This window comes from Suncus etruscus, chromosome 1, assembly GCF_024139225.1.
Source record: "Suncus etruscus isolate mSunEtr1 chromosome 1, mSunEtr1.pri.cur, whole genome shotgun sequence".
Lineage (NCBI taxonomy): Eukaryota > Metazoa > Chordata > Mammalia > Eulipotyphla > Soricidae > Suncus > Suncus etruscus.
In genome coordinates, this window is record NC_064848.1 from 68,978,387 (window position 1) to 68,985,577 (window position 7,191).

General features: G+C 51.5%; 1 protein-coding gene across 1 annotated transcript in view; it reads right to left on the minus strand.

Annotated features, from left to right (window-relative positions):
- SMARCA2 (SWI/SNF related, matrix associated, actin dependent regulator of chromatin, subfamily a, member 2) overlaps nucleotides 1-6,302 on the minus strand; it is a 240,963-nt gene extending 234,661 nt beyond the window's left edge. The window contains 1 exon segment of the mRNA XM_049774259.1: nucleotides 6,176-6,302. The gene's annotated coding sequence lies outside the window, so the exon portion shown is untranslated.
- Nucleotides 6,303-7,191: the final 889 nt, after the last annotated feature.

Here is a 7,191-nt window from a genome sequence, read left to right on the forward strand (position 1 = left end):
GCTACAATAATATTACTGAGGTTTGGGGGTTTGTTTTGGGTTTTGTTCTGGTGTTGCTCAGGGACTATTGACTCTATGCTTAGGAGGCATTAGTGGGGACTTGGGATCTAGGGTCAAAGGAAAACAAGGCAAGCGTATGACCCATTGTATTCTCTCTGGTCCTAATGGGATATTGTTGAAGATTTTAAGTCACACTAATACAAAAAGCTGAATGCTTAAAAGTCTATACCTAATAAATAGCATAATTTATTACAAACCTTCAGTTATGAAATATTTATTATAATTCCAGAAGTCCAGTAGGGAACTTTTACCATGTGAAACATAAACATTTCAGTCAATATCTCTCACCATCTATGCTGAAAACAATCACTTTCAATTGAGTGTGAACTGAATTAAATTGATCAGTTTATAAATAATTTAATTGCTCACAATTAAAATTAAATGTTGTTTATATCTAACATTCAAAAGCCCATTATTTAGTGCCTGGATTTCATTAGCTCTATTATATGTTTGGTTTAGAGTATAATTATGCAAAATTCTTTGACTATATCTTTAATACTTGCATACCTTAAAAGTTCTCTCTAATGTATTCTGAAAACTTATAAGGAAATGTGCTATTGTTAATAAGAGCAAAAGTGGTTACAGTAAACTTTAATAAGTCATAAGTGTTCTAAATTCAGAGGGGGAGAGAGGGTGATCACAGTCAAACTTAGGGGCAATATATTAATGAAAAAAGTATGCACTCTTTTATGACACCAGTAAAAACAATGTTTGAGACTCCTATGTCCCTGGTAATATAAAGTTACAACTCCTATGCAGAAAAATAAACACACCAGGCCCTTGCTAAGTACTCTACCAAATAACTTAGCACCATCTGTGTTTTTCTTTCTCTACTGTTTAGGGAGTGATCAAGACTCTACAAACTGGCTAGATTGTACTGTTCCATAGTTTCTCTACCCATTCCAAGGAGTTCAAGATCCTCTATTGCTCCAAAACCAGTCTTCAGGACACAGTTAAGACAAGTGCCAATATAAAAGATTATACTTTTCCCTAAAAGAAATGATAAGAAATAAAAACTGAAGTAGTCTAAAAGGTGGTTTTGGACATAAGGAATTTTTCCTCTTTTGTTTGCCAGAAATGCCAGGGAGAAAAAAAAAAGTGACTCATTCATGAAGCTTTCTTCCCACTCTAGTTAAACAACACATTGTCCATGTCTTTTCTTAAAATCATCTTCACCCAAAATGGTGACATTCAAAACTTCAGGTAGTTAAATCAGATCCTATCAACAACACTCCTTCAATGTGCTCGTATTAGATATACTCCTGAGAATTTTATTTGGGATCACTTAGTTGTGCTCATGGCAGCATGGCAAGATGTCATAACTGTGATTTATTTAGAGTAATCAAAAAGTTGCGGATGTAGGAATGTCTGACAAGATCTTGTTTACAAAGAAAAACTCCAAGAGAAAAACAAGACATGGAAAAAACATTAGACAATACCACCACCTTTCATAATTTGTAAAAATTTTATGGTCTTGCACCAATACAGGGAAAAAAGCCTTTCGAATAAAATGTCAAAAATATTACAGCAATAAAAGGAAGTACCTTAAGGATCTGGTCAAAAAGAATAGCACATGCTTTTATGCTGGTCTTACCATATCTTATCTTAAACTTAATCAAAGAAAAAGTTTTTTAAGTCATATGCCAGACTGTTTACTACTTAGTTATACTGTCAGATATATTTTAAAGAGAATTCAAGCATTAACAATCTTACACAAGGGAAAGCACTTTTTTTTTTTTGTCAATCCCAAGCCTCAGGTGTTGGTCAAAGCACTTTTCAAGAAATTTGACAAGACAATGCTCAAAAACCACTTTAAAAAACGAACAAAAGACAAGATCTGAGGCTGCTTTGAACACACTCTTGTGGTGATATATTCTGTGAAACACCACAGAGCAGCTATAGTCTCCAAGCTGGGATGCCAACTGATGTCATTCTTTGAGAGCAAGGCACAGAAGAAAAAAAAATCACTCCCCCTCCTCTAATTCTGATAGGGTTCTAATACCCCCCAAATCCAGATTGATTTTTCAAATGTGCACATCTCTTCAGTGCCCAATCTACAGATTGCTGATCCATGGCCAGGTCATTTGTTTTTGCTCTTTAGTAAGCTTCAATAAATAATTTTGAACCTAAAAGATGTACCCAAACCCCCATTCCCGAGTAGCAAATATTTGAGTTTGCCAGGGAGCTTTAAAAAAAAAAAAAGTCTGGGAAAATAAAAAGGGCAATTAAATACCTAAAAGAGAAAGTGTGCTCCATTTGCATAAACAATGCTCTAACTTGGAATTGAACCTGACACACTCTGAACACTTCTGGCGGGTGCTGGAAACTGGCTGGAAGCCTATTCAAGTTTAGTGTTAGTTCTCTCAAATAGGTGGGTAGAAATATTACTAAAGAGTATATTTGATGTTCTCTGTCAGTAATAGACGGACACCTGACATTTGGAGAGCTTTTATTTTCACATCACTCTGTGTTTTCTGAAACTTGGAAGTTGCACAGAAATTTTCTCTTGGTACCCCAAGCAACAATCTCTCTCTAAGCAAACATTTCATGATCAGGTGTAAATTAACAGATTATTTGAAACAGAAGTTTTTACATTTTAATTCTGCTCCATGCAAAAGGACTTTTAAAACGGCCATGCATTATTGTGGACAAGGTTTCATGAACCTGTTTCATGACCAGGAGACAATAAGACACCTTCCCATCACATACTGATGGTGATTCCTTTGGTTTTTCCCAAAGGAACCAGCATCCATATGGTTTAGGAGTATGGTGGGGGTAGGTTAGGGGGCTAAGGTAGAGTGTCGATAATGACATCCTAGCAAAACTCTCCCTAAAGTTTTTATAAACACAGAAGGGGAGCAGCCCAGTACAGGGCTTTGCACCTAAGTTCTATCTAAAATTACATAAACCCTGGGTGCAGGGCATTAAAAGAAGGACTGCCACAGCACCCCCCACTCTCTGAGTCCTAAACTCATCATTCCTCTTCCAAAAGCTCAAAAGCTTTGGCAAGCCCAGCCTGGCACATTGAATATTTTTCTATTATGCCAGAGCGTTGGAGATGCGTTTTAGGCCCCGAAGTTTGAATGTGCAACACACCCCTCCCACCCCCCGTCCCCAGGGGCGCAGCCACTTCGCTCTCAGAACCCCGAGGAGGAGGAGAAGGAGGAAGAAAAGAAACTGACAGCGGCACCAGCCAGCAAGGCCTTCTTCTCTCCTCGGGGTGCCTCTCGCGGCAAAGTTTTCCAAGCGATCGATGGCTGAATGGCTGGAGAAAGCGCCCGGCTTTCGCCCCTCCAGCCTGACTTTGCAGGAAAAGCGAGCCCGAGGGGGCAGGCAGGGAAAAGCGCTGGAAAGCTGCGCACCCGGAGGGAGGGTAGCAGCACCCGCAGACTCCTTACCTGGGGGTGGGTTGGGGTGGGGGGTGGGTGTGCAAAGAGAAGGAAGGGGTACCGAACATAAAAAGGAGGCGCTCGGCCTGGGCTGCACTGCCCACGGCCAGGAGTGGGTCTCGGCCCGGAAATCCTAGGCCAGCGCCCGAGCTCGCTCGCGGCTAGTCCCGGCCGCTGCTGCCGCCGCTTCCTCCCGGGCGCGCGTCATGTCACCGCGATCAAACATGTCTGTGTGCGCTTTCGCCGCGGTGACTTCCTGATTCTCGGCCCATCGCGCCTCTCTCTCCCTCTCACCCTCGCTCACGACCAGTCCAGTCCCCTTCCCAGCGCCACTAACCTCAGCCACGAACCTCGCCAGGTTCCTTGCAAGGCTCTCCAGGGCGGTGCGCTCGGCAGGAGCCGCTCGCCGCCAGCGCCTCCAGCATCTCTCGACGCAACTGGCCCCCGGCGCGCACAACCACACTTACACTCACGCGCGCACACACTCGCGCCGGCCCCGAGGGCGCAGAGCTCGCCCGCCGCCCTCCTCCTCCCACCCCTCCTAGCCTACTTAGCCGCCCTGCCCAAACTTTTTTTTTTTTTCCCTTCCCAGCCTGATCCCGGTCCAACTTCCCTCCACCCTCCACCCTCCACCCCGCTGCAGTCCAGCCCGCCCCAGAGCTCTCCCCAAGAGGAGCCGCAAACGGCTACCCGGATAAAAATAAGGACGCGCTGCAGGAGGCTGAGGAGCAAGACGAGCGCGCACACACACACCCTGGCAAGCAGATGATCTCCCCCATCCGGTGGACCGGACTAGGGTTCTGGGGGTCCCTAAGGGTTTGCAACTGCTGCTCCCTGCCCCGCTCGGTGCGGACCGTGCCTAGGAGGCGAGGCCTGGTGCTGGGCATTCAGGGAACCAGGCTGGATGTTGCTCCCCTCCCCACACACCAGCCCAGGGGTGCCTAGAGGCTGGGCGCGCAGGGCCGGTTATTTGGGGAAGTGCATCGCGACACCTTTGCAGATGGCATGGCCGTGTTTTGCAACGCCAACGGGAGGAGGGGAAGACAGCCGGATTGGGAGGAGGAGGACTGAAGAGGAGGGGACCCGGGATCACCCGTTTGGGATGGGAATCAAGCCAATTCGAAAGCGGGGGGGTCGAGAAAGAAGGGATGCGTGTCATCCTTAAAAGGAGGCTCTCATTCTGCCTCCCTTCTTCCCCCATCTCCTTCTTCTTCCCTCTCCCCCACATCACCTCCTCCTCCTCCCCGGCCGCCTGTCCGTCCTTTCCCCTTCTCCGGCGAAAGCCACCCACCCACCGCCGCTGCCCGGTGCACCCCCCCGGGTCCTGTTTGTAAACCGTCAGGCAGAAAGGATTATCCGGATCAAGGCCTCCCGGCCCGCAGCCACGGTGGCTCTCCCCGGGCTCCAGAGCCACCCCTTGGCACCCGAACCGTGGCCAGGAACCCGTGCCCGCCGGTTCCTCCCCGCTAGAGCTAGGGCAAGAGGGCAAAGCCAAAGAAAAAACAAACCAGGCACCGAGAGGGAGGGGGTGAAGGAGACGAGCCGAGCCTTCACCCTCCGACCTTTTTCTTGGGCAAAACCCCCATCCCCTTGTCGGCAGTGCGGCCCGAGCTGGACACCCCCGAACTTCCACCTCCCCGAGTCCGCCCGCCTAGTCGCCTGCCAGGTACCAGGGGTGCAGGGAAGTGCGCAGAGCCCCGGGCTCAAGTCCTTTAGCCAAAGGCCAGCCGGCCTGCCTAGCGACCGCCAGCGAGCCGAGCGATCCCGATCTCCTACCCGCCCCGAGGGAACGTGCCCAAGTGGAGGTGACACCTCCCGGCTGGCTCGCCCCAGCCCGGCGGCGGGTGGCTGCTGCTGCCTCCAGTTTCTGGCCGCCGCGATCCGTTCCGCTAAGGCGTCCTCCGAGACGCAGCCGCCTCGGAGCCCTTTAAACGCGCTCCGGGGGAAGCGGGTGGTGGGGGCGGCGATCGCGGGTGCCCAGTAGTGGCCGTGCGCCCGGGCTCCCTTGCCCTCTCCTCGGCCGTTTCCCCCCTGCAACTCTTCCGGGGAGGACGGCTCGGATGATCGGTCGCCCTTTCCCTCCTTCACCTCCTCCTCACCGGTCCTCTAGGCGCCCGGGTCGCCTTTTCTTAAGAAGAAGGTGGGGGGTGGTCTGGCAAGGGGACAGGGGTGCCACCTTGCCAAGTGTGTTGTGTAGCTTGCCACCTTGATTTGGCAGCGGCGTCGTGGCCGAAGCCGGGGGGTCGAGGCTGTGTGTGGTTTGCGGGGGATCCCCCCACCCCACCCGACAGCCCAGCGCGATGCCCTCCTGGAAGTAGTAAATTATTAGTTATTATTAGAACAGCGAAGGTTCGGTTGAACTTTCCCGTTTCTTCCACCGCCCTCCCGGGAGCTGCGCTTAAGAGCATTCCACCTTGAGGCCCGAGGGAAGGAGGCGGGGCTTTTATTTATTTATTATTTTTTGTAGTGGTGGTGGTGTGAAGGGGGGTTGGGCGGTGGCAGTTGGCCCGCCTGTTTGTTTTTGGTCTCCCGTGCATGCAAACAATCAATAATAATTAGGCTAATCATGAATAATCCGCGGTGGAAGGCGGCGCGAATGCCTGCCCTGGACAGGGGTTGGAGCGGCCGGAGCAGCCCGGGAGGCCGGAGGGGAGGGAGGAAAGAGAGAGAGAGAGAGAGAAAGAGAAAGAGAGAAGAGAGAGAAAGGAGTTGTAAGTTCTATTTACCTTGCTCGCGAGCAGGGTTGCCGGCTGAATCTCTTTCCTCTCTGAGTCACCCGGAGTACAGAAACCCGGGAGAGGGGGGGACTAGATTATGAATATGACTTCATTGATGACAGCCATCCCCTCCTCTTCCTAAATTTCGGGGCTCCGCCCGCAGTCCCACCCTCGCCCGCCTGCACGGGGCGCCGGAAGACACGCCGCAGTTGGCCCGCGACGCCGCTCCTCCCTGCCCGCCCCGGCGCGGGGTTGGCGGGACGCGCCTGTCACTCGCCCGGGCTTAGCGACTCCGGGAGCTCGGGGGAGGCGGGGTGGAGGGGTGGGAGGGTGGCGGTGTGCAAAGAATGCGCCCCGAGAAAGCTCTACTGTATGCGTGGATCCGCGTGTGGTGTGTGTGTGGTGTGTGTGTGGTGTGTGTGTGTGTGTCTGTCCGTCCGCCTGTCCGTCCGTCCATCTGTGTGTGTGTGTGTGTGTGTCTGCAAGGGGGCTGGCTCTCGGGCTGTGTGTTTGTGTGTGTCTATTTGTGCCTGGAGCAGAGAAACTGCGCAGGACTCAAAAGAGCCCCCCAACTCCGAAGGCACACGGGTGTCCGTTATGCCATTCGCCACAGTGGTCAACTCTTCCTGGGGCGCTGCTGGCAGGGCTCCCCGGGGAGGCACAGCCCCAGGAGGCAAAGCGAAAGAGGACTCGGCGTTAGTCTTAGTGCGTAGTAGTTTGGACGATTTGTGGAGAAGGTGCCTGGAATGGAGCGAGCTGTGCGTCGTCCTGCCAGCTCCCAGCCTGCAGAAGGGATGGGAGGAAGGAAGGAAGGAAGGAAGGAAAAGAAGGAAGGAAGGGCTCGGAGAGGCACCAAAGCTGTAAGGCTTAATAGGTGTCCAACGGGGAGGTGCGGTGGGGGGAGGGGATAGTGGGCACCTTGGTGCCAACTGAAACCTTTTTCTCTCCGCCTCCCCCCGCCCCACCTTCCACCCAAGACCATAATTATAAATCTGCCCCCTTTCTCCCGGGTAGAAAGAGGAGGC